Source organism: Lissotriton helveticus, chromosome 7 (assembly GCF_964261635.1).
Source record: "Lissotriton helveticus chromosome 7, aLisHel1.1, whole genome shotgun sequence".
NCBI classification, from domain to species: domain Eukaryota; kingdom Metazoa; phylum Chordata; class Amphibia; order Caudata; family Salamandridae; genus Lissotriton; species Lissotriton helveticus.
The window spans coordinates 1,043,248,562-1,043,275,600 of record NC_136068.1 but is presented as its reverse complement, the minus strand read 5'-3'; the positions used below and the strand labels follow the sequence as shown (position 1 = coordinate 1,043,275,600).

At 44.3% G+C, this 27,039-nt stretch overlaps 1 protein-coding gene across 5 annotated transcripts in view; it reads right to left on the bottom strand.

Annotated features, from left to right (window-relative positions):
* Positions 1-2,714: 2,714 nt before the first annotated feature.
* The window catches only part of LOC144769674 (uncharacterized), a 202,481-nt gene continuing 178,156 nt past the window's right edge, over positions 2,715-27,039 (bottom strand). For all 5 annotated transcript variants that reach the window (XM_078653864.1, XM_078653866.1, XM_078653867.1 and 2 more), the window contains one exon: positions 2,715-3,604. The gene's annotated coding sequence lies outside the window, so the exon portion shown is untranslated. The remainder of the gene's footprint in view (positions 3,605-27,039) is intronic.

Genomic DNA, 27,039 nt, shown 5'->3' with positions numbered 1-27,039 from the left:
TCGAACATGTGTTCGTATTTAGTGCTGCTACATGGGATTGCAAATTACAAATATTCTGGATAGCGGCGTCACTCTTGATTCAGTCACGCTGCTCTTGTATCAGCGGTCAATATTTCAGATTAGTAGCATTTCATTCAGTATTTGCGTTCAGCATAGCCTTCGTTCGTCAGGTTTGTCCTTGTGTCTACTTTAAAAGGTTGCAGTTTAATTATGCTAAAACCTGTCTTCTTTGTTTAGTAAATTGGGTTTAGAGTCAGAAACCTTGGGTGGTGCATTGGAACGCCCATGCACCACCAAGGTATGCCAAAAACCAACAAGTGATGGACTGAATGTGGATCAATGTCACACACTCCCCCAGTCAAAAGATCTGGGCCCAAATCCATCGTTTGGTATGCCTCCTTGGTGCTAAGTAAAGCTACTTTGAAAAGATTTTGCTCCGATTTGCGTGACGTTTGTGATGCAAACACGGCGTAAAATCTTAGTAAATCTCCCCCTGAATCTGAACTGGAGAAGCCAGTCTCATCATTTCTTACAAAAAGTGTGTGGGCTAGGCATATTGCAGGCACAAATATACCATATCAAGCATGAACAGTTCACATTCATAATGGATTATTACAACACAGCATTAGAGGCCCAATGAGCAAAGTGATCAAACACAAGAGAACACGGTCCCATTGTCTTCATCAGGATGAAGCTTTAAATGGCATTTAGCTGTTGTTAGTGGCTATTCATGATCTTGGGGTCAGCCAGATTGGGACGTTGCTGCTGTATCTTCAGCCTTGAACTTTGGATGTTTCATGCATGCAGAGTCATATCTCCAGTGCTGACAGGTATAGCTCCGCTGTGAAGCCCCTGGGGTACCTCTGGCTTGTGAAAACGGCCCACCCAGTTTCTGTTCTGGAGCCCCATAGATTAAGAAAGGTTGCTTCAGTAACAGTGTCGACGTCTGATCCTTATTGTTCTTAGGGGGTCAATTTCAAGTGACCATCTTTAAGCCAGGAAGATACGGGATTCCCATCTAACCTGATCTCCTGGGAAGGTATAAACAGCAATCCAATCCAACCTGACCATGCAGTCACCGGGGATATCTGTCATTCCATATAAATTCAGAGATAAGAGAAATGTGGTACATCCTTTTAACCCAGTTTGTTGATGCCAAGCATATCCAGCAATGCAGTAGAACCAGAATTTCTATAACAATCAACTATCCCAGGACCATCTGAGTTTTCCATCTCATCTGATTATCTTGAAAGAAGAGATATTTGTTCTCTTCTAACTTGACTGTGGTTGTGCCATGTGTATTTTGTACAATCATCTATCACCTAACAGACCTGGGTTAATAAAATGCAAGTATAACTCTACCAACTCCACTGAAAACCACAGAAAAGCTGAACACAAGGGAGTGATTTTGTGATCTTTCAAGTTAGTGCATGCTAGCAGGCTGAGCGCGGTAGGCTCAAGGAGGGAGACCCAAGAGACAGGCTCAGGGAAGCCCAGAGCGCCAAGAGCAGGCTTCTAGGGTCACTTGCAGCAGCCCAAAGTACCAAGCTGCTGGTAAACCTTGGCTCTTCCCATGAACCTATACTCAGAGGGTAGCAGCTGACTTATCCATATGTTCCCCCATCAATGAAGAATGCTTGTACCCTCCTCCTGCTTTTTTAGGTCACTGATGCACATACGCATTGGGACATCATATCGTTCTGATGCCGGTATGCATAATTGTCTAGAATCGCAGCATCCTGCCCCCACAGCAGCAAAAAAAATTCAGATTTGTCAGCATCATCGAGGACCCTCATGTAACCAAGTTAAGACATCCAAGGCGGGGGTCCCACCAACTCCAAAGCCAATGCCTGAAGAAGTCCCTCTCTGCCTTTAGATACAACCCAGGAGAGTGGAGCCACAAGAATCTAAGAGACAACCTGCAGGGCACAAATTCAACCAAGTAATATAGTAGTTCCTTAACGTACTTGCTGACTGTCAGATCTATTCTGAGTACAAGCGGCATGTTGCAGATCTGAAGTCCAGATGGATTGTTATGTTATGTTATGTTAGACCCATTTGTAGCATGGCTGCCCCAACAAAGGGGCGTCCCAGCGATTCAGTTGTTCATCCTCCTGAGGTTGATGGAATGAGAGCAAACCTGTTATGTAAAAGTAGCCTTACAACAACATTCGTACAGCACCAGTATATGTCATAAGCCGAGTGATTGGAAGTGTGGCCGTTGTTACTACTTATCACATGAGTACACACGAGTACACACGGCCTGGGGAAGAAGCAGATCGCAGCAAACTCGGACATGCTACTGAGCAAACATCAGTGGGTCGGGAATATAATGTGTCATCTGTGGAGAGCTGGAAAGGGTTGGGCTCAGACGAAACCTGAAGAAACCTGTAAAGCAAAGTTAAACAGAAGGGAGTTTACAATGTAAACAGAGCCAGACCAGCACGGCAAGGACGCTCAATAAAACCAGGGCAGCCTTTTTTTCAGCCTATGAACGGAAAGACAATGGACTGAGCATGGCGGCTGTGCACACATTCTTCTTGAAGGGTGGCTGTGTGATGTGGTTTCATATTGCCTTCAAAAGTGCTGATGACATCAGAAACCACAGCGCTAAATACTGAGTGGTTTGGAAAGGTCACAAGAATCTCTAGATTGGTATGTAGAACTGTATTACGTTACCCTTTATTTTTGGGCTAGCTAGCCTGAAAAATATGTTTTTCAAACCAGGGAACTGTTTATTGAAAACATCTAATGAAATACAAAACTGTACTGTTTAATTGTCTACAGAAACAAAGGTGAGAAAAGTGATCATGCAGTTAAATAATCTAGAATGTTAGAACATGCACCATTTTCTTTGTTTAAAAAAACATTTTATCTATAGAAGGGAGAGATAGTGGAAGCTGTTCTGTGCAGGGTGCAGCAAATCATGGACACGGATTAGAATGCCTAGGTTCAGAAAACATATATTTCACGGGGAAGCATGACCCGTTAACTATTTTCATATTTCAAAGTACCTGTGAATTATACATTTTTATACCACTTTATTTTGTACAATAATGGATCCCAAACAATATTCGAGATATGCATTCCCACACCTTACTGACTGCTGTGATAATAGGGAATCTATTGCATTTCGCAGGTATTCGGACTGCAGAAGCCTCATTTAGTCACAAAAAATTTGCAAGTCAGGCGGCGGGCTTGCGGGGTCGGAGGAACTATCAGGTTCTCACATGGCTCTTAAAGGCTGGCATGGCTGGGGTTGAGTCAGTCACATGTAAGGCTTCCTTAAATGCCACGTCAGAGCCTCTGCCGCCATATAAGGAAATCTCTCTTGGTTGCTGCTGTAGGTCTTGTGGTCTGTAGGGTGCACAGCGATAGAGAGAGAGGCATTACTGCGCATGAGTCATACTTAGACCTACTGCTAGCGAATGCGGAAAGGTGGGCGGTGGTGCCCACTTGTTAATGCGGTACTTGATGAAGTATAATAGCAGTCATCCTGTCAAACCACGAAGACACAATGCCAGGAGTTGGACTGGTGAGTTGAACGTGGGATCCAGTGGTTTCTGGGGGTCAAGGGTACTGACATGACCTGGCAGGACTTCAGCTGTAAAACAGAAAGAGAGTTACAAAGGCCACAATACGACAGGCACATGAAAGTTCCGTTGGCACTATTCATCAACTAATGTCTAAGACGCATTCTTTTAAACGAATAAGGTAAAAATACAACAATTCAGACTATACTATTTTGGCTGTTGTTCTTCTTTGACCTTGAAATTGAGGTCGGAAGGCACTTGTTCCAAACAGATGTGGCATCAAGTGTCTTGTTGATGTCAATATCTGAGTGACTTGACAATGTCACAGGTATTTGGAAAAATAAGAACAGATGACATCTGCGTCAAAGGCAGACATTGATGATTCTACAAAAAATACAGAACATGGAACCTCAGCCTACTTAACCCCTCGGATGCGCATGGAATTCCCCCGCGGTGCAGGCAAATTCCACGCGTGCGGGAATTGGTTGGCCCCCGGCCGTACGACGCACACACCCACCGTGACATCGGACGGCCGGGGGCCATCCGACGCATGGAAAGGATTAAAATGGAGTCGGGTCTTATGATCATCTATACGTCACTTGAATAATGAAAAGATAATCTGCAAGCCGGAACATCACCACAGCTAAGCTGCCTACTACAAATCAGTAATCAAACAATTAGAAGTGTCGACATCTCAAGCTATGCTTCCCGATCTGTAGCAACATCTTCCCTTCTGCACTACATAAAACAACTCAAAACATCTCTTTAAAGAGCTGATCCACCATTGCTAAGGAACCTATCCACTACCACAGGCACAGGACACATCAGCATGAGGCTTCCCTTTCCCACCTCTCACTTACGTATAGAATTTCAAATTGTTCTCACCTCCTTGCTATTATGTACCACCCTTGTCCCCGCCACCTTTCCTGTTCACATATGCCTCAAATGGAATGATGTCATATGCACGATGTGAAAGGTTCACATTCACCATGCTGCACGAGTACAGTGGCCAGCACACTCTTCATCGTGGTCACTGTACCCACAGCCATTGAGTGTACCAACACAGTGCGGTATGAGTGTTGTAGTCAAGGCACTTTTCCATCACCCACTGTGAGTTGACGTTCCAAAAATAATGCAGGCATCCAGGGAAGAATCACACTCACTGTCCAAGAAGGCCTGCACACATATGGGTACACGAGCCATGAATGCTTGAAGTGCAGCTGCAGATCAATAACCTTGCTAATGTGGCTGCTACCAATTTATTTAGAAGGTTAAAATAATTAGTAACTGCACCTTAGTATGCGGATACTAACCTTATGGGGTAAATTCTCTGCACTGTGTTAGATTCATTATACCCCAACACATTCTTAATCAAAAAGTAATCCATTTGTATGCATATAGCTACCCTGACTCTACGTGAAACAGTGTGCAACCACTTTACACTAGTTTATGCTATACCAAACCCTAAAATAAATCAATAAATCACACTTGCACTCATCTGTACATCCCCTGTAGACAATACAGAATTCCCCCTTAAGCCAAGGTTTAAGAACCCACTGCAAGAACATGGATCATATAACAGGGCACACAAATGGACACAGGGCGTGCTTCAGTTCAGACTGTTGTAGAGGAGTTTCTGATGTCTGTACTGCACTGGTGGCACCTTGGCCCACTAGCCATATAAGGTTTGCCACATAGTGGTTGTTGTATTATTAACAAAACAACTGTGCTGTGAAATGCCAGACCAGGAGTGGAAGTTGGGCGACACCAGTGATGTAGACCATGATGCAGGAGTCAAACTGTCATATGATGGTAACGTCATTGGCATCAGGGTCCGCATCATGATTGACTTCTGATCAGGAAGACATAACAGTGTACAAGTTTACACTGAAAAGACACATTGCTCATAATTCATGTTCCTGAACTTCTTTATTGTGCAAACTGTAACCCAGCACCCATGGCACTTGACTAGCTTTATGTGTGAGAAACAAACCTGTCTTGAAGACACAACTTAAAGCATTGCCACTGCAGCATGGCACACGCCTACCCATAACTTGAGGGAGCAGAGGGCTCAACAAGCAGAGGAAATAGTGCTGCAATACTTCATGCAATTTGTTGGGAGGCTTGTGAGGAGGGTGGAGGTGGAGAAGGTGGATGGTACAGTGGACAGGGTGTTACAGCCTCCTCTGGTAAGATAGTCATGTGGAAGAATGTCCTCTGTTGTCTCTCAAAGAGCTTTGCCAAGCAGTCCAATACAGAGTCAGTGGGCCCATGAGCCTCACTCATGTGGCGAAGAAGGGTAAGAATCCATATAGGCTTTATAGATGTATAAAATGCAAACACCTGAATTCAAAGCAGCTAAATTGCTAATTCATTGTACTCAGCTATTAAATAGTGGACATCGTAAATTTGACAGACTGCGTCAACACTTGTGTGATACATTTTTCTTTCTTTTGTTATCTTGTATTGTGTTCACACTTGATACTTTGAGTAAATACTGGAGAGCTGACAGCCAACATGTGTTTTGCCCCTTACTGGCACGCAGGCCTGGGGATTTTTCAAAGCTATGAGGATTTCCCCATCATACAAGAGATGCTTACATTAGCTTAGAGGCTGGGTGGTTCCCGACTGTTGATTTTGGAAGGCGAAGAAGGATCTCAATTGAGCCAGACTGGCTCTTTGTTTGCATAGTACAATACAAAAATGGCCATGTCCTTGCCTGTTTGGGATGTGAAGGTGGGTATACAGCTACTTTGGTGCAATATATGTTGCATAGGGTGAAAAGTGGGTGTTCTGGTGAACTGCAGAAGCTCAGTGTAACTGTAACCACAAATGTCTATATATTCTGTGTGGTGGGGGGGCTTTGTTTACGCAGTACATTTTGTAAGGAATACTTTTCACAAATATCACCCAAGCAATACATTTGCAGAAATGTATCAAGTGTAAAAACCTACTGATTCCGCATGGCCTGGGTTCAAGCATGTTTTACCACGCAGTATCCATACAGATCAAGTGCAGTACTTTGCCCACAATCAGTGGAAAATGTATAATGCGGGCAGTCTTAATAATTGTATGAAAGAGGGTTATTCATTCTGAAGGATGCAAGCTCTTCACAAGTGAAAAGGCGGACCTTTTCCCTTTACTTGACTCCCAGGGTAGCGAGGCAGAGTAGTCTAAGGCTTACTTAAGGGAGGTGCTGTAGGGGACAGCTGCAGCCCTAGGGAACACAACAGACAACAATTAATGAACTGCTCTCTACAACCAGTCCTTTTTTGTACAAGGGAAAGTACACAGGCCCACTCCATCACCAACTTCATGATACTAGGAGACCTGAACATTCATTTCGATGACCCTTTAGATACTGAGGCAGCCGACTTGATCACCGATCTAGCGGCTCTCGACCTCCACCTCCTAAACTCCGGAGCTACACACAACAAAGGTCACTTGCTTGACCCGGTGTTTACAAGCACCCCCACCATGCAATTCAACGAGTCCCTCCCCCTCCCCTGGACGGACCACTTTTTAGTCTCTTTCCAACTATTAGGACCTTTCAGGAAATCTCAAAAACCTCCCACTTACACCAGGGACAGGGCCTGGTCCAAGCTTCCCACCGAAGACTGGGCCAGGACCCTAGAGTCAACTACCCCTGCCCATGCAGAAGACCCGGCTATCGCCGATATTAAATTCAGAGAATGGATTACTACCTCCCTGGATTCCGTACTCCCATTTAGAACCCGGGAGGACAAAAACGGGAAACCAGGTTCCGCCCCGTGGTATACCCCGGAACTTCGATTACTACGTAAAAAATGCAAGAAAGCCGAACGGCTATGGAGGAAAGACTGGCAGCACGCCAGCAAGGAAGCCTACCAGAACTCAGTTAGATTTTACAAAGCCTCCATTAAGCGCTCTAAAGCCTCCCACTTCGACACTCGGATAAGAGAATCTACCAACTTAGCTAGGGAATCCTTCCTAATCGTAAAAGAGCTACTGAAAGTACCAACCACTCCTTCCTCCAACGCCCCCCCTGTTGACCGAAGCAACGAATTAGCCACCTATTTTAATGACAAAATTGCCCGAATCTTAACATCCCTCCCCCCCCCCTGTCCCTCTAGTCACACGGACAATGAATCACCCTCCAGCCAAGCAGGAAGCAGCATGCGCCCCCAACTAGCTACATTTAGGGCAGTAACCTGCAACGAGGTAGATGCAACCTTGGCCAAAATGAAAAGCGGATCACCTCTGGATCCAGCACCAATTAGATTCCTCAAAACCGTAGCCCCTGTCATAGTTCCCACGATCACAGAGCTTATTAACAGCTCGCTTGCCCAAGGATCTGTCCCCGATAGCTGGAAGAGCGCAGTCGTGAAAGCACTCCTTAAAAAACCCCAGCTAGACCCAGCAGACATGGCAAACTACCGGCCAATCTCACTCCTCCCTGGCATCAGCAAGGTAGCCGAGAAATTGGTCAACGGACAATTGTCTCAGTTTCTCGAGGCAAATAACATCTTACGGCAATCCCAAACTGGGTTTCGCCCGGGTCATGGCACTGATACCGCCCTTCTGACCGTTATCGAGGAGGCAAGGCGCATTTTGGATTCAGGAGGGTCAGTGGCAGTGATCCTCCTGGATCTTAGTGCAGCCTTCGACACAGTCAACCATCGTGTCCTCCTCCAACGGCTGGCGGCAGCAGGGCTCACCGGGATGGCGCTCAGGTGGATAGAGTCCTTCCTTGCCGGGCGCACGTTCCAGGTATGGGACAGCAATCACCACTCGTCCACCCTCCCCCTCAGGAGCGGGGTCCCCCAGGGATCATCTCTAAGCCCTACGCTTTTTAATGCTTATATGGCCCCCCTGGAAGACGTGGTGACACCCTTCGGCATCAAAATTGTGAGTTACGCAGATGACACACAGCTGGTCGTCTCCCTATCCCAACTAGACGACCACCCAGACAATTTGGCAAATTGCCTTACGAAAATCTATGGCTGGATGTGTGAATCTTCACTCAAATTAAACGGGTCGAAGACCGAAGTGATGCTCATGGGAAAGCAATGGGTGACCATCCCCCCATCAGCCTGGCCAGACGTGTTCGGGGAAATTCCCACCCCGAAAAAAGAAATTAAGACCCTAGGAGTCTGGCTAGAACCCGAGCTATCAATGAAAACACAAGCGGCCAAAACTGCAGGAACCTGTTTTGGGCTTATGCGCACCACCCGCAAGATTCTTCCCCTACTCCCGCCCACCTCCAGAAAACTCCTAGTCCAAGGGCTAATACTGTCACAGCTGGACTACAGTAACATGGTTTACCTGGGTGCCCCTGAGGCCACCTTGGCTAAAATACAACGAACACAGAACGCTGCAGCCCGACTACTCATGAACCTTCCCTCCAGAGTGTCAGCTAAACCTGCCATCAAAGCCCTGCACTGGCTCCCGGTGCGTCAAAGGGTGGAATTCAAAGCCATGTGCACGGCTTACAAACTGATTAATGGAGCTGGCCCTCCGATTCTCAACGACCTGGTAACTCCCTTTATAGCTCCCAGATCCCTGCGGTCCGAGAATGAACATCTAGCCAACATCCCCAAATTTAAAAAGACACGCACTGGAGGCCGACGCTTCTCTGTGAAAGCTTCCTCCGGATGGAAATCACTCCCCCGTACCCTCAGACTGGAACCCAGCTATCTTATTTTTAGAAAAAAATTGAAAACACTTCTATTTCCGAAATAACGTCCCCCCCCTTTTCTTCTTTTCTTCTTTTTTCTCCTCCATCTCATCTGGATATCAAAATCATTACAGCGCGGGGATGCCTTCGGGTCACCAGGCGCTCTACAAGTCGTTAAAATAAATAAATAAAATAAATATATATATATATATATATATATATATATATATATATATATATCTTAAAATATCTCCCAAACCTTCTATGATAAAGGAGCCGGCACTCGTCATCATGGGGTTTCTCTCGTTTATTATGTCAGTCACATCAGACACTAGAAACAAAACAGGCACAGGAGGGACGCGTTTCGCCAGTCACGCTGCCTTTCTCAACCTAAAGTGCGTCATGTTGGTGCTCATTTTAAAGCTTCCATGACAATAAAAATCGAAGATGCACTATTGGTTGCAGTGATTGGGTAAACACAAGCACGTGGGATAATCACAATTATCAGTATTTTTGCACAACTGTATTGTTATCATCAAAAAGTCACACCAGTGTACATCCATTAAACAGAAACGCTTTTGGATTAATTCACTCGCTGTGCTGTTAGGAGTTAGGCACATAATTCGACTCATCAGACAAAGTCCCATCATGCCTAAGCATATCTTGTTTAAAACCCGGACCGGATTATTAAGCAAGTCCTTGAACTGCAAATAAAGGCATCACAATAATGTCTTTTTAAAACAACCAAATGTCACGCATTTCTGCCCATTTGAATAAAAGACAAGTACAAGCATAGTCGCCAGCCTAAACTTTACCCCTGCTCCTTTACAGTTCCTTTGTCTGCTCAGAAACGAGTTCAATATTGAATACGAATATCCAATGAAAAAAGGAGGAAGGAGCTCGTAGGGGCGCTTTCATTCTGCCAATATTCCGGTTTCCGTGTCCGTTGTGATCTAAGTTGACAAACAGTCGTCAGGTCCGACGATGCCACCGCTGCTTAGGCTAGTGCCATCTGCGGTGTCCAGCTCCATTGTAGGGGTGGAATTTCCAGGGTGAGGATATGCCAATAATGGAGGATTTCCAGTCCCCGCCAAGGGAACTTCAAATCTCAGCGTATGGACCTTCCCCTCAGACAAGCTCCTTTCCCTCGTCTCCGTCGCCAAATCCCTACATGGGGGCACGCCTGTCTCAACATCCACGCCAGTATAACCGCAATTTATTTTGGGATGCATACATATATATATATATATTTATATATATATATATATATATATATATATATTACCTACTGGCGGTCGCCAGTAGGTATATATAGTTAGGATTTTTTCTCTATGGGTTTTTTGAAAATTCTATGTCTAATAACTTTGGCGTTTGTGGACGGAATTGGCTGAAATTTTCAGGAAAATGGCACATTTTGTTTCTGAGCAGCCCTTGAAAATTTGGGGGGGGTTCGTCAAGGGGGGGCTGAGAAAAAAGGGGGGTCCCAAAACGTGTTTTTAACATTGAGTTTTCCATAGGGCGGTTGGCCTCACTTTTAGCCCGAACGGCTGAATGGATTTGCACGAAACTTGGCAAAATTGTAGGGACTGGTAGCCCGATGTGCCTTTTGTAGGTCTCAATATATGTGCTACAGTGGATTTTGAGAAATTAACGTTTAAAAAAAGATATATATCTGTAACAGCGGACCGGGCAGCGCTCCAGGACGCGTACTTTTCGCGCAACGGAGCTTTGTGAAGCGAAGCTGATTGGTTCTCCGGCGTCTGTCAACATTCCAAAAAGTCCGTAGCGGCCGCCATCTTGTCTCTCGGTAGGATCGAGAGACAAGAGGAGGTCAAAACAAAGGGGGAAATAACTATAAGGGGGCATAGTAGATCCTCGCTGACCCCCTAGGTTTGATGTGGAGGTTTTAAAAGGGCCCCGTGGGGCAAAAAAAAAATAATAATAATAATAATCGAACGGCTGAATGGATTTGCACGAAACTTGGCAAAATATTAGGGACTGGTAGCCCGATGTGCCTTTGCTAGGTCTCAATATATGTGCTCCAGTGGATTTTGAGAAATTAACGTTCAAAAAAAGATATATATCTGTAACAGCGCTCTGCTTCGCGTAACGGAGGTTTGCGAAGCTGATTGGTCATTCTGTCACTGGGCTATAGTTGGGCTACATCTGGCTGATATTTGGGCTACATTTGTTTTTTTGTGTGTCTGGCGGCCATCTTTGGGCTACATTGGGCTACATTGGGCTTCATTGGGCTACATTGGCCTACATTTGGGCTCCAACATATATATAGGCCAATGTAGCCCAATATATATTTTTCAAAGTTAATTTTCGTAAAAACCACTGGAGCATATATCTTGAGACATAGCAAAGGCACATCGGGCTACCAGTCCCTACAATTTTGCCAAGTTTCGTGGAAATCCATTCAGCCGTTCGAGCTAAAAGTGAGTCCAACCGCCCTATGGAAATGAAGGAAATGAATGGGTAATTTGTAATTAGCTAATCGCAAACTAGGAATGGTAAAGAATCGCTATTTATTCCTTAAAGTTCGCTATTTAGGAAATGCAAAAAACTTTGATGATACATATGGCGGTTCATCTCTAACAAGATAAGAAGCATAGGGATACATTTATGATGACTGGCGCATCACCAGGGATGTGTTAGTCATTCTGTGCCGCTGTTCCGTCACCTATGGTGTGCTGCATTTACAATGCGGCGCATCATGGGGCAAAAACAGCACAGATGCGTGATGTATCTGTGCCGTAAAGGTGGCGCATTGCTGGAGTTGTATCGCAAGTGTGATGAAGCTCCAGCAAGGGTCGGGGGTGCCCCTGTCGCAGGGTTTCTGTTCTCACACAGAACTGTGGACAGAGGATTGGAACCTCGGCGAATTAGGGTGTCCCAAAACTCACGTTAGTAATCAAAAACTCCTTAGCAAGCTAGGTACAGTGTCACATTGGATATAACAAACTCTCAATGTTTAGACAATCCAGAATATGAACTTATAGTACCTCAGGATACGTGGAACTCATGAACAGTCGGTCGTTATATATTTCTTAGAAACCAGAACATGGAGTTAAGAAGAACACATGTGTATTTGAAATGTTTATTTACTAATGCCGTCTTCTCAGGCGTAGTATCTTAGATAATACAAGTACACATATTATCAGTAGCAAAATTACCAGCATAGTTACTAGTACATAAAAAGCGAATGGTGATAGTATGTTAACATGCTGTAAATGAATAAGAGTTAGCAACACTTATAAGCAGCCGCGGGCCGTGGAGGGAGTTACGGTGAGGCAGGGAGGCGGGGAGGGGGAGAAGCAGGGTGGAGAATACAAGTACACATATTATCAGTAGCAAAATTACCAGCATAGTTACTAGTACATAAAAAGCGAATGGTGACAGTATGTTAACATGCTGTAAATGAATAAGAGTTAGCAACACTTATAAGCAGCCGCGGGCCGTGGAGGGAGTTACGGTGGGGCAGGGAGGCGGGGAGGGGGAGGGGCAAGGTAGAGAGGGCTCCACCCTGCTTCTCCCCCTCCCCGCCTCCCTGCCTCACCGTAACTCCCTCCACGGCCCGCGGCTGCTTATATCTCACCCTCCCTAATACACATATTATATTATTTGCTAAGAAGGTCTCTTTGTGTTGGTTTAGGGCGTGCCCATACTTTAGTGTCTTAGATTTGAAGGAATCACATCAGCATACACCAGCTCTCTCTTCATGTGAACCGCATCAACTGTTGTGTATGTGTGTTCGGCAAAGCAATATAAAACCCGCCTCATGCCCAGAATTGGCAGAAGTTGCACTTATGTTATGAGTATGAAGTCGTGGAGATCAGACCTCATAACAATTCTGTATCGTGTTGTTCTTGAAACTTTAGCACTCGCTGTACAGATATAGTTTAACAAGCAAAGCAGATAGTAGAGCAATAACATATTATTCTCATGTAAACCACGATGAACTACTAGGTGGAAAGCTAAAGCAACAACTAAGTGTCGTGTGCAGAAGTTGCAAAAAAGGAAAAATGGCGTTTAAACCGGTAATGAGCCCATGCTAACTTAACACGGTGTAAAGATATCCAGGACCTAGATGACACCTCCCCATGATCCGGAAACGAACTGAATAAGATAATAGAAGTGCCATCTCATGAGAGCAGATTGCAAGTTTATATGTGGACGGTCCGCAAGGTAAAGCATTAAAAACTAGGAAAATTTAATGCTAAAGAAAAATAAAACAGCCAAGTACTTTATCGAGTCTTAAGCCAATAGGCAAGGTAAATAATAAAAACTTGACAAATAAGTCAATGAATTGTCAATGAAATGCTAGTACTCAGCATATCAAACATGAAAAAGGTCTATGACATAACTGTGTATGCAAAATAAGCTGCAACAGCCTCCAATAGGAAGTCACCGTCTTCATCCGAAAACAGTTCAGCCATCCAATTTAAAAGCGGAAAAGAACATACGTGCTCTCCCAGCACCGGATCCTCTATCACCATCAGAGGACAGCTCGGTGGGTTTTCAAGAAAGCTCTGTTCCAAGAAAGACTGTGCTGCCGCCAGTAAATTCCAGGGACCAAGTAGTCCATGCATCAATGCCACAGCCATAATCCTTTCGCCAGGACAAACCAACTCGTGAGTAATGATAGGAGTCATCAGCTGATTAAAGTCGACGTCAGGAGAAACCGGTCCGCAGAGACACAAATCAATGGCCCAATCGAAATCACAGGTCAGGCAGTGAAATACAGGCTGGACACAGGTGAAGTAGGAGAATCGAAAAGATAATCCATATGCCGTGCTTAATATCGCCAACGGCATTGTGCCATAATATTCTAGCATGCGATTGCGGAACAGTGTCAGCAGCTGCAGGGTGGGAGGTTGCATAGGAGGGACATCCATATTTAAAAATGTAAAAAAGCACAAGAGCGTCCGCTGGTAATGCAAGTAAAAATGCCAATCCACGAACCAGAGTGGAGAAAATAGAATGAAAGGAAGCAGGGATGACTCCAAAGATTTTCTCAAATGAAGTCACGAGACCACTGGTAACAACTTTAAAAAAGTGCGCCAGGGCCTTTGTGGAGGATGCGTTAAAGATAGTCGGAACCATCTTGCTGAAATTGAAAGGCAAATCTGAATTGAAAAGGGTCTGCACCTCTGTACGGGTGTTCGCTATGTGAAGCACGAAAGTTTCACGGGCCGAACTCAAGGCCACCTCTCTCTGAGACAAAAGAGCTCTTATTCTTGCCATGCCGTTGAAATCTGTCCCAAGGTTGGTATTTGTGGCCAGATTGAAAACTCCCTATGTTCATGTGTGGGAGGAAATAGAACATTTCTGCAGCAAATAACCCGTTCACTTACTGTTACGATAAAAGGAATACTTTTAATTAACTCAGAACAATCTTCATTATTGAGCATCAAATAACTACCATTTTCCAACAACTTGAACGTGGGGATGATAGCAGGAACTGGCGTGCCTTGCAACACGCAAGCCATATTTGGTCGGTGTTTGTTGCATGAACCGTGTAACTGTATGTGCCTACACATTAGTGAATGATCTGGCGTCTCAGTGCATTCCTCTCCATTCAGATAAACTTCTTGATCATCTTTGAAACATCTGTATGTGTATGGAAGCGACCAGACCTCATGAAGAAAAGCACTACCTAAAGGTTCATAACGACCTATTGGTATATATTTCATACAATTTGAAAACTTATATAAAGCAAAAGGCAGCGTTATTAAACCGTGGATAAGGCACGTTGCCAAAAAACCCGCAATCCTCTGCTGATGATGTCACTGAGCATGTCATGAATGATGTAATATGTGACATCATCAGCAGTGGATTACGGGTAATAGTATCTCTAGTTTACTCCCCTATAGCTGTCTTTCTTTTAACATAAGTGTCTGTTTCCTTCCCTTATACTTACTGTTTTTGGTTCGCTTCCGGTTCGCGTACCGGCGAGCGAACTGGGAAGCGAACTAAGAGAAATAGAGGTTGGCACAGTTCCAAATATTGTACCAATTTTTTAATAACGGGGAGGTAGTTCTGAAAAGAACTTTTTTTTTAATTGTTTTTGTTGTTTTATATTTTTTTTATTATTTTTCGGAACTTTTTTTTACTTTTTTTGAATTTTTCTGAACAGTTTTATATTTTTGGGGGTTTTTCTTGGAGGGGGCAATGAAAACGATTCATTGTAAAGGGCTCAACAGGAGCAACAAAACAAAAAAAGAAGTATTTATTATTTTGGGCGTTTCGTACAAACTTGCATATGATAGTCAATAGCTCTGTTGATCAGAGTGATGCTTCTTTCTCCGTAGGAAATGAATCCATCGCAAAATACGCAGATGTGTTTTACTTCACCAAATTTCATTTGTATATTTGGCACCATCTCCCTGCCCTCTGGTCCCGTTACTTCCGGTACAACAGATCTTCTGGCCATAATAGGGAGATTATCTAGGTCGTTCCGAAACTGTGCAGCACTGTAGTTGTTAGGATGCCACCTAGTCATATGGCGATGCATTGTGTAGTTTCCGAAACTGTATTTTTTCTCGGTTCTTCTGGACAGTCTATCTTGACATATAAGGCAAGTTACGTATCTTGCATTTACTTTTTTCTGACCTTTGGGAATTTTAAAAAATTGCCAAATGAAGTTTTCTTTCCGGTGAGACGTCCTGGGCTGCTCAGGCAAAAACTGCCTCTCTTCGTGCTCGTCGTCCTGTTCCTCTTCTTCCTCTTCTTGTTGAATTATAACTTGAGCAGGTGGTCCACTCTTCCTTGGATGTGGTGGAGGTGGTGGGGAAGCACCAGCTGAAGCTACTAAAGAAGCCATTGCTCAGTGATCACAAAGGGTCTTTCTCTCACAATGATGAAAGTCAGAGTGAGGAAAGAAGGAGGGATTTTCATCATTTGGGAAAAACAAGAGTTCTCAACCAATCAAAAGTGTTCATTTTAGATTATATGACCTAGTCTTACATCATTAGGAAACCAAAAGTGAAATGAACCAATCAAAAGTGTTATTACCAAGTCACATGACTTGATGTGTTTACGTTAAGCGCTTTGCAGGGCCTCCCGGTTTGCTTCCAGAAACCTGCGCTTTGCGACTCGCTTCGCGTACCAGTTCGCTAACGTAGCACGTCATATGACGTATCACGCGAGAACGTGAAACGTCATGCGGACGGGAGGCGTCACGATGTTGTTTTCTAACGCGGCACTTGCGGTAAAGAAACGTTTACCGGCTCGCGGTCTATTTCGCGGCATCAAGGTCAGCTAACGGGAAGCTTCCCGATTCGCGAAGCGGGAACGAAGAAAAAAAAATATTTAAAAAAAAATTATTCATAAACATATAAAATATATTTTTGGATTTAAAGAAGAATACATTTTACAGCTACAGATATTAGCTGTTAAAAAACCAATGAAATTCACAGAAAAAACCATAGGTTATAGACCATATATAGTTAGGAATTAGCATTTACAAAACCTTGAAAATTCACTGAAAAAACCATAGGTTATAGACCATATATAGTTAGGAATTAGCATTTAGAAAACCTTATTTTACTCACACAAAACCATTGAAATTCCATATATAGTTAGTTGCACTAACTATATATCGCGCACCCGCAATCCACTGCTGATGATGTCACATATTACATCATTCATGACATGGTCAGTGACATCACTGATGACATCACTGATGACATCTCAAATGACATCACTGATGACATCATCTAGTGTCTGTGTGTTTTTGTAAAGTTTAAATACGTTTTACATATTGAAGAATGAGTGGATGTATGGAAGACTGAGTGTGTGTGTGGCTGGCTGGGAGGTGTGTGACTCTGTGCATATCAATGTGTACTTGTATCAGTGATTGTATAAGAGAGTAAGTATGTGTTAGTATATGTGTGAAAAGTATGGTGTTCTGTGTTTAACTATAGATGAGGAAATCGAAGTGTGATTGATTCTTCACAGGACTGACTAGGTGTATGAGTGCATATGATAGTGTTCTAATAATAACTGACTGTATGTATGAGTAATTGTATGGGTGAATGAGTGAATGTGTGTGTAGACGTACGAATCAGTGAGTGCGTATGTAGTAACTGGTATTGGTGTGTCATGCTGTCATCAGTGATGTCATTTGAGATGTCATCAGTGATGTCATTTCAGATGTCATTAGTGATGTCATCAGTGATGTCACTGAAGTATGGTGTTCTGTGTTTAACTGTATAGATGAAGAAATGGAAGTGTGATTGATTCTTTACAGGACTGACTTCGTGTGTGAGTAACTCCATGGATGAGTGACAGTGTGTGACTGTCTGCATAGGTGTATGAGTGCATATGATAGTGTTGTAATAATGAGTGACTGTATGTATGAGTGATTGTATGGGTGAATGAGTGAATGTGTGTGTAGACGTAGGAATCAGTGAGTGCGTATGTAGTAACTGGTATTGGTGTGTCATGATGTCATCAGTGATGTCATTTGAGATGTCATCAGTGATGTCATTTCAGATGTCATTTGAGATGTCATCAGTGATGTCATCAGTGATGTCACTGACCATGTCATGAATGATGTAATATGTGACATCATCAGCAGTGGATTGCGGGTGCGCGATATATAGTTAGTGCAACTAACTATATATGGAATTTCAATGGTTTTGTGTGAGTAAAATAAGGTTTTCTAAATGCTAATTCCTAACTATATATGGTCTATAACCTATGGTTTTTTCAGTGAATTTTCAAGGTTTTGTAAATGCTAATTCCTAACTATATATGGTCTATAACCTATGGTTTTTTCTGTGAATATATATATATATATATATATTTATATATATATATATATATATATATATATATATGTGTGAAGCTCGGTGGGGATGTGACCAAAGGGCACCTGACCAGTGCTCGATGTGTTTCGTATGCTTTCTTCCTCATGGGCCATTACAGTCAGTGTCGGTGCATTCTGGTCCTTTGATTTCCATAATTCTGCGTCATCGTTTGCCCAGATGGGCTGCATTCCATTCTGCACGTTGCCTTTGAGGAAACAAAAAGTCCATTTAAATCCTGAATGGATGCACCTTTCAATATCATGCTGATCGAAGCTCTAACATAAGCCCTCCTTCCCCACACTCGCTCTCAATCCGTGCTTGCTTGCCCACTTTCAAGAGCTTGCAGTCTCCGCAAGCTAGTGGCCCCCGGAGGGTGGTGCTGACACAGCGGCAGGTCGACCGCTAAACATGAAGCTCGGTGGGGACGTGACCAGAGAACGAGTCGCATGCGTAAGCAAGGAGCTTTCCCCAAGGTTTTTTATTGGTATGAGCTTGCATGGTTTAGAGTTCAATTAAAAGCACCATGACCAGTGCCCGACGCGTTTCGTATGCTTACTTCCTCATGTTATGTTATGTTATGTTAATAGGAATTTGTAAAGCGCACTGTCACCATAAGTTTCCTGGCGCTGATTATGTATGATGTTGTTGCTGTGGACCAGGTTAGCAGGCCTGTGCAAATAACCAGGTTTTCAAGGCCTTTCTAAAGCTCAATAGGTTTGCCGCAGGTCTTGATTGTGAGGGGGAGGGCGTTCCAGAGCCTGGGTGCAAGGAACGAGAACCCGCGGCCTCCCTGCCTTTTCAACTTAATAGTAGGGGTAGTGAGTAAGTGGAGATGGGCTGAGCGGAGATTACGGGTAGGAGCGTTCTTTATGATCAGACTGCTAAGAAATTTTGGGCTGTTACAGTACAGTGCTTTGAAAACTAAGCAGCCTGTCTTGAAGGCATCCCTTTGTGCTATGGGCAGCCAGTGGAGTTTTTGCAATGAGGGCCTAGCCGATTGCCATCTCGGCTGTTTGGGAATTAGCCTTGCCGCCTGGTTCTGGATAATTTGTAAACAGTTAAGCAAGGTCTGGGGTAGCCCAATGTAAAGGGAATTAGAAAAGTCTAGACGCGAGAGTACTAATGCAACTACCTGTACAAGCGCTGCATGAGATAGCAAATGAGAGATCTTCCTGATTTTACGCAATTGGAAGAGGCTGGCAGAAATCACGGCCCCACATGTCCTCTAAGTGAGAGGTCAGAGTCAATGACCACCACTAAGCTTTTCACTGAGAGGGAAGGGGGTGGGGGCCTAATTCGCTCGGCCAGAAGTGTGGTCCCCAATGAGCGATGCTGTTCCCAGACAGCACCAATTCTGTTTTTCCTGGGTTAAGTTTTAACTGATTGAGATTCATCCAGTGCTGGATATGGATCATCACAGATTGGAAATCAGCAATGGCATTGGGGGAATCCAAGGGAAAGACAATCTGAAGGTCATCAGCGTAATTAAAGAGAGTTATGTTCCTGGCTTTAAGTGAGTGGATCAGGGGCCGAATATAAAGATTGAACAGCAGTAGGGAGAGGGACGAGCCCTGCGGCACCCCACATGAGGTAGATAGTTTAGGGGCCGTGAAGGTACCGAGACGTACTGCTTGCGTTCTGCCTGTGAGAAATGACTTGATCCACTCGAATGCAGGGCCATGAATGCCTGCTTGTTTGACACGGTGCAACAAGATGTAGTGGTTGACCGTGTCGAACGCGGCCGACAGATCCAGAAGCATCAGAGCCTGAGGTACCCCCCTGTCCGAGTCAGTTATCTTAGCAGTACTGTATCCAGTACTGCTAGGATAACTGACTCGGTCGAGTGAGCTGGCCAGAAGCCCGCTTGGTTAGGCTCTAAGAACCTAGAGTTTTCGATAAATTTAGAGAGGCACTTTGCTGCATGAGCCTCCAAAATTTTTGCCAGATAGGGTAAATTTTCATGGGCCATTACAGTCAGTGTCAGTGCATTCTGGACCTTTGATTTCCATAATTCCATATATATATATATATATAAATCCACATGTAGCCCTGAATTGAGGATGCACTCACAGGCAGATGATTCCACTGAATCCTTTATTTAAAATCAGAAAAGACAATCCAATTATTCACTTCGCCTGACACGTTTGAGAGCCTCCTGCTCCCTATTCATAGGCTGTGCTGGAGTTACTCAGATACACTGTCTCCCTCGCTTTTCAAATGCATGCTGATCTGCCCTCCAGTGGGCTTCACAGGTGTGTTCAATTACTAATGCATGCTGGGGCTTGTAGTACATTCAATCATACCCTCCAGTGGGTTCTGTGTTTTACCGGTGATTTTTTTTTAATAAGGAGCAGGAGGCTCTGAAACGCGTCAGACAAAGTGAACAATTGGATTGTTTTTTCTGGTTTTAATTCAAGGATATATATATATATATCTACAAATATATATATATATATATATATACATATACATATATATATATATATATATCACACATTAAACATATTAAACACATTAAACAGAGAGGTCCCACAGAATGCGTGCCATCCCTAAATGTACCTTGTACCTCCTACAGGTCTAACAGCTTGTGCAGCACCATCCCTGAACCCTGAAACAACAATAGTCCAATACCAATCCCCCTTCACATGTGCTAAACAAATCATAAGGAGGGACAGTCATTATAATCAGGCCTACTGGCTTTGTCCCTATGTCACCTCAATGAAAAAAGTAGATATATAAAACTTTATCACAATGAAAATGAACATTAAAATGTTAATGGATAGTACTACCTTACAGTAACATTCAATAATATGTGCAACACTTCACTGTTATTACTAACACTGTCAATCAAGCAATCAACATTCTAAAATAATCAGCATGTAAGTCTTTTTTACTACCTTTACTCTGCTAAAAAGCTAACAAAAAAGGTCCCTGCATCTCAGGCCAACAAGACTTAGGGCCTTATTACAAGTTTGGCAGTTCTCCTGCAGGTTTGCCACCAATGCGCCTGCAGGAGGACTGCCAAGCCCATGGTGCACCCAACCACCAGATTCTGAGTTGAATCCAGGGCGGGCAGACAGTGCTACGGCAGTTTCACGGCATAGGAGCGCCTTAACAGCAGACAGCAGCCGTGCCAGTGCCTGCAGCACGTTCTGCACGGTGTGGCATGCACCATGTCTCATTGCATACAGCATCACAGTTCCCATACTGTTTTTATGCACTTCGACCGCTACTTGCAAATGAGGATAAAACCTTCGTGGTTTGGAATCCCATAACCTAGGAGACTTACGGTGAATTGAAATCTCCAAAGAAGCCTGTTGTGGGGGCCTACTGTTCTCCTAGCAGCCCCCCAGAGCCACCTGAGCATGTTGATGAAGGAAGTGTTGTGTGAGATTAGTATATGAGGGAGGACGTGTGCTGGACTGTCAATCCTCTCTTCCCCTCCTTGGATAGCATGTTGATGGTGCTGCTGACTCGGTGACTTTGCCTTTGAACTATTTGGATTCATAATGGCTTTCTACTTTTTATTCTACAAATGCACCTTCAGTGCGGATATTCCTTTTTACGGCCACAGTGCTCCTGCCCCTTCATGGTGCACCGAGGTCATGGTTGCCAAAGGTGCCACGGAAGCCCAAGTCTTTGCGACCCTGGTGGCTCCCTGCCCAGCCAACGCTGCTCTCTGCCGGCTTAGGGCCTGGAAGTCTTTCTCCATGGGAGAGTTCCTGCTGTAACCCTCTTTCCTGCTCACTCAGTACACGAGGAGCAAGAGCCCATGCAAAACAGTGTTCTGGGGCTCTTGGATTGATGGCTTCCTGGGCGCTTCACGGGTGGAGTGCAGCACCGCTCATGAGGTCTTCAGTCCTTGGGTACTTGGGATCTGGGGACACAAAAGAATGCAGGATCACACCAGTACTTGCTTCTTTTGGAATTGGTCTCTAGGCCACTGGGGGACCTGGGGACAATCCGAATGAGAATGGGCACCACACAACCTTCTGCCCGGGACCTTTGTCCTTCTCAGACAGTATTGTAATTTGAGAATGTCTTAGCAAGGGTTCACTTTTGTGTCCAGCAGCGCTTGGCGGCCCACTGGACCGGTCACAACAAAGGCACTTTTCTCTGGTCCCTCTGGACTAATTTAGTGATCATGGGCTCTTTTGTGTTCCGTCATGGTGGGCTTCTGCCACCCAGGGGTGTTCATTTCAGGGTCATTGCTTCTAAAGGTTTGCGGTGTTCCTTTTTCGGGTTTTCTCACTGCTCTTCCCCTGATGAGCGAGAGCCAGCGTGTTTGGGGATGGGCAGGGTCAGTCCATAGGGGATAGTTGTGGGGCCAGGCCACGGGGGTGAAGTGATGTGCCCTACTAACTGTGCATGTCTGGCTGGCCATCTTAGGCCGGCCAAACGGACATACGTAGTTAGGTTTCTCCAACCTGGCTGTATTGTACAGCTGGATTGGTGAAACAGCACCGACTCCCTGTCCTGAGTGGACTGGCTGCTCAGGCCAATCCCTGCGCTGCTCTCAGGCAGCATAAGGATGCTGCTGTCCCAGTGTCTGCTGCGACCTAGAAGCAGAGGAGCTCTGAAGCGCGAGGCAGCAAAAGCAGCAGAAGATAAGTTTTCTTTTTCTTTTTGTTATTCTTTCCCCACTGCCCTTCCATGCACTCCTTCCACCCGCCTGACCACTGTTAATATGCATTGGCCGCCACTGGCTAAAAGATTAAGAGAGAAAGGATAAAGTGCTTGGTACAGCTATAGATCGTACAGCGAAAATAGTTTGTGGTAAGAGTAGGACCCACATGGCTAGCTCTATGACCCTGGCTCTAGTTACAACCTAATGAAGACAGGAGAAAGTCTGGGCCAACCTTCTCTGTTGGTTTTAGTTTTTACTCAGGTACAGCTGTTAGACTGGCCTATGGGCGGGGTTCAGTCTCACTGTCCAAATATGAAGGGCCTGATAGTGCTTGCCAAGAAATCCGATAAAGAGACAGTTCAAGATGGTGTCTTCAGGATTTAGACAGACGATAACTGACTGACTCCACGATCGAATACCTCTGGTATTAAAGGTGCTTTCCAGCAAGTTTTGCCTTGCTTGTTTTAGGTGTGGGCAAACGTAGACCAGGTGGATTAGATCTTGTCTGGGTGCCCCACAAAGACGACAGGAGATTCCGTGATTCCTGTGCCAGTATGTTCTTTGCCGGTGATGGTAGCGAGCCCAAATGGAGAATCAGAAATTTGTTTCATGTTCGCAGAGTAGGTTGTTTCAAACTAGATTGCTGGTTTCAATAGTTTGTAGTTGTTGACCAGCATCCAGGCGTGACATCTTTTTGCCAGTGTTGATTTATCTTCTAGCAAGGACATTTTCTGCATGCCTTTGTTGAGTATTTTTTTGAAGGTCACATACAGTAGTGACTGATCCCATAGGACTTGCGCCTGCATTATATCTATTGTGCTGGCTAGGAAAGATTTCAAAGGCAATGTAGAAGGGCCTGCAATTATTGTCCACAGTATTTTATTAATGGAGTTTTCATTGGATTGTTTCAATCTATAACAACATCTAATGAGAGCACACTGCATGGCTACTGTTTGATTTGTGAGACTGAATTCCAGTCGGATTTGTGCAGGTGATGCGTTTTTTGGAACCTTGAAAGCTTGTTTGTACGTTTTGATGACTATTCCATCAGGCAGGGAGGAGGCCCGACCTCACAGGACCTCACTGCCTTAATTGAGAGCAGGAAGAAGTTCTGCTGACATGGCAGTTAGCAATAGTTGGAGTGTTGGTCTTTTTAGGGTGTTATAAAGGGTGTGAAAAGCTGTTATTAGTGTGTTCCCCTTTCTATTAGTTGTCTCTGTGGTGAGAAGGTGCCTTTGTTGTTCATCAATACCCCCATGTATTTGTATACATCCGAGGAGCATCCTGCTTAGTGACCAGTTTACAGACGCTTCAGGCAATATGTTATAGTCCTGACTTTGGTCTTATTTCTATTTATTTCCAGCTAATTTTCACAAGCGTATTAGGAGTTCGTGTCTATGACTCATCATCATCATCGTAATCTTTATTCGATTTTATGGATAACATCACAAAAGACAAGTCATTTAAAAACAACATACAGAATATCAGTATCATGATCATTCACATTTTAAAACTCCCACCAGGAAACGTACAAGAAAAAAACAGGTAAAAGGTGAGTTCAGCAACCGTAAGAAGAGTAAGGCTGGCCTAACTTGGTTAAAATTGAGCTGTAATAAAATTGGGTGCATAAAATTATGACACAGGTAATTATATTTAGGGCAGAACATAACCACATGTAATGTGTCGTTAATTGAGATATTATCACAGTTGCAGGGAGGCAAATCTGAATGTTTAAAACAACCCTGGTTAAAAGGGACCAGTCGGTCAAATAAATGTAACCTAAAATGGGTCAACAGTCGGCGATGATGGCGAAGTATATCCCAGGTAAGATAGGGTTCAATATTACTAACTGTTTGTGGTAAGTTGCTCACTGTTCCTTTAACCTTCAGAATGTTTTCCATGGAATTCCTATTGTGCCATGCTATGTTCTACTCTGGTCACGGCAGTTGCTTCTTGTTTCCTTGCCGTGCAGATGCTCCTGCCATGGACTCCTTATTGCTTATATGCTTGTTTGATTTATTCTAATCAACCCCTCTGGATTTAAAGTGACGCCTCTGCAAGATCCTGTTTTCCCCCCACTACATTTTGGTACCAGGAGTGGGGTGGACTCACTTTCGGCACCCTGCGTTACTCGACGTTACTGCTGGAGCCCACCGGTCCGTTCGCAGCACGTACTACTGCTTCTACAACCCTGCACGTTTAGAAACATTTTTCCACATGGAATATTTGGTGCCTTTTACGAGGTGGGTCATTTCGTTTTATTTCTACACATTTTCAAATAATCACAGGCTGCACAGTCTCTGCGCTCGCTTTCACCTTTGTCATTTTGGATTCCTCAAGCCTGGGAATTCCGACATCTACTCCTACATTCTTCCAATTCGCCGGACGTCACCGCAACATGAAGGAAGTCCTGCTTGGCATTGTGGGAAGCGTCTTGATGGCACACCCACAGCGGCCATCTTGGGTGAGGTTTGAAGAGGATTTTCCTCTGACTAACGGCTTCTTCATTTGGTGCGAATCTTCAGTCGGTGATTCGCCCACCATCGGCAAATTTTTTGCATGTTTCCACCCCACTACACTGTTTTCACCAACACCACGTGTCGCATGTAATGTTTTGTTAGAGCAACATCCTCGCGTTCTCATGTGAGCTTGTCCATGAGTGAAGATTCAACCCATTTTGCATCTGCGCGAGTTATGCTTGAAGTGTTAACAAACATATCCGGCCTCCCTAAAGCCCGCAAGCTATATGCCCTATATGCCAGCCAAGAGATCTGTAGTGGCTTGTCTAATTGCAAGCTGTCTTGCAAGATCAGTCTACTGAAACCCAACTCCACCTTTGTCCAGATCGTGTTCCAGAGTTTTAATGAGTTAAGGTGAAGCCAATCAGCAAAGTGATCTCCATACCTAGTTCTTTGTGTACGATTTCATAAGGTGTACTTTGACAAACGCTCAGGAGACTCCTTAAAACGTATTGTCTGCCACTTGAAGTGGAGTAACCTGGACGTATCCCCAGATTCCGCTACCAACGCTCACTATGGGGATACATTTAGCCCTATAAATCGCCAGAACCGATTGGACATGGGTGCGCCCCAATATCGCCCTATTGAAGGAGGAAACATTTTGAATAATGAGCGAGTGCCAATTGAGCTCAGAATCCAATTGAATCCCCAGATACTTGAACTTGTCCACCCTTAAAATGTATTGGCCATCTATTACATATTTAATTGTTTTTATTTTTGATGGGCCAACGTTCATGACATGGGATTTAGAAAAATTAGTGGATAAGTCAAGGGTATTCATAAAATGAACAAAAAGAGAAATAAGCTTGTTCAGCCTTTTAGCAGTGCGGGCCATTAATACTGGGTAGTCCGCATACAGTAAGGTGGGAATGGGACGACCACCTACTCTGGGGACGTCGGCACCTGTGACAGTCAAGACCTGCTCTAAGCTGTTGATATAAAATATAAATAGAAAAGGAGCTAAAATGCAACCCTGCTGCACACCTCGCTGGAGTTTAAAGTGCTCAGTGCATTCCCCATTGGGACCAAACCTTACACTGGCGGAGAGGCCATTGTGCAAATCACGCAAAAAATTAATTAAAACTATATCGACGTCCATCTGTTCCATCATTGATTAGAGCGGTTAACATTATCAAAAGCTGTGCAGAGATCCATGAAGGCCAGATGGATGGCCCCCTTCTTGGCCTTGGTGTAGTTTCAGGTTAAAAGATAGAGATTCAGGGTCTGGTCTATTGTTCCCCGGCCAAGGCGTAACTCATACTGGGGGTCAGACAAGAAGTCTTGCGCCTCGGCCCAGTCCATGAGTCGATTTAACAGGATCCTACCAATAATTTTCACCTCCGAATCTATGAGGGAAATGGGTCTAAAACAGGCCGGGTCTGATCTATTGCCCTTTTTAAAAACAGGGTGTTGGAAAGTAGGATCTGCTTCTTTTGGCTACCTCCACTTTTTGCTTCATGTAATACTGTTTTTGACTAGTCTGACTGGGATCCTGCTAATCAGGACCCCAGTCTATCTGCTTTCTCCCTAAAATGGTATGCCATGTACTTAGGTACACTCCAGATTGGATACTGGGGTACCCTTGTCAGTCCCTAGTATATGGTACCCATGTACCCAGGGCATATGTACCCCAGAGGTCTCCCATGAGCGGAAGCATGTGGTTTGCCACCCATGAGAGGTCATGCAAAATGGAACTAAAGGCCTGCCACTGCAGCCTGTGTAAGATGGTGCATACACCTCTTACTTTAGATATAGGTTTTCTATATCTAAGGGTCACTGCACTTAAAATCTATGTCACCTCTATAGCAGGCCTTATCAATCCTGAAGGCAGGGTTCTTGGTTAAAATTTAGAGGATGCCCCTGCATGAGCAGGACACCCCTGCAG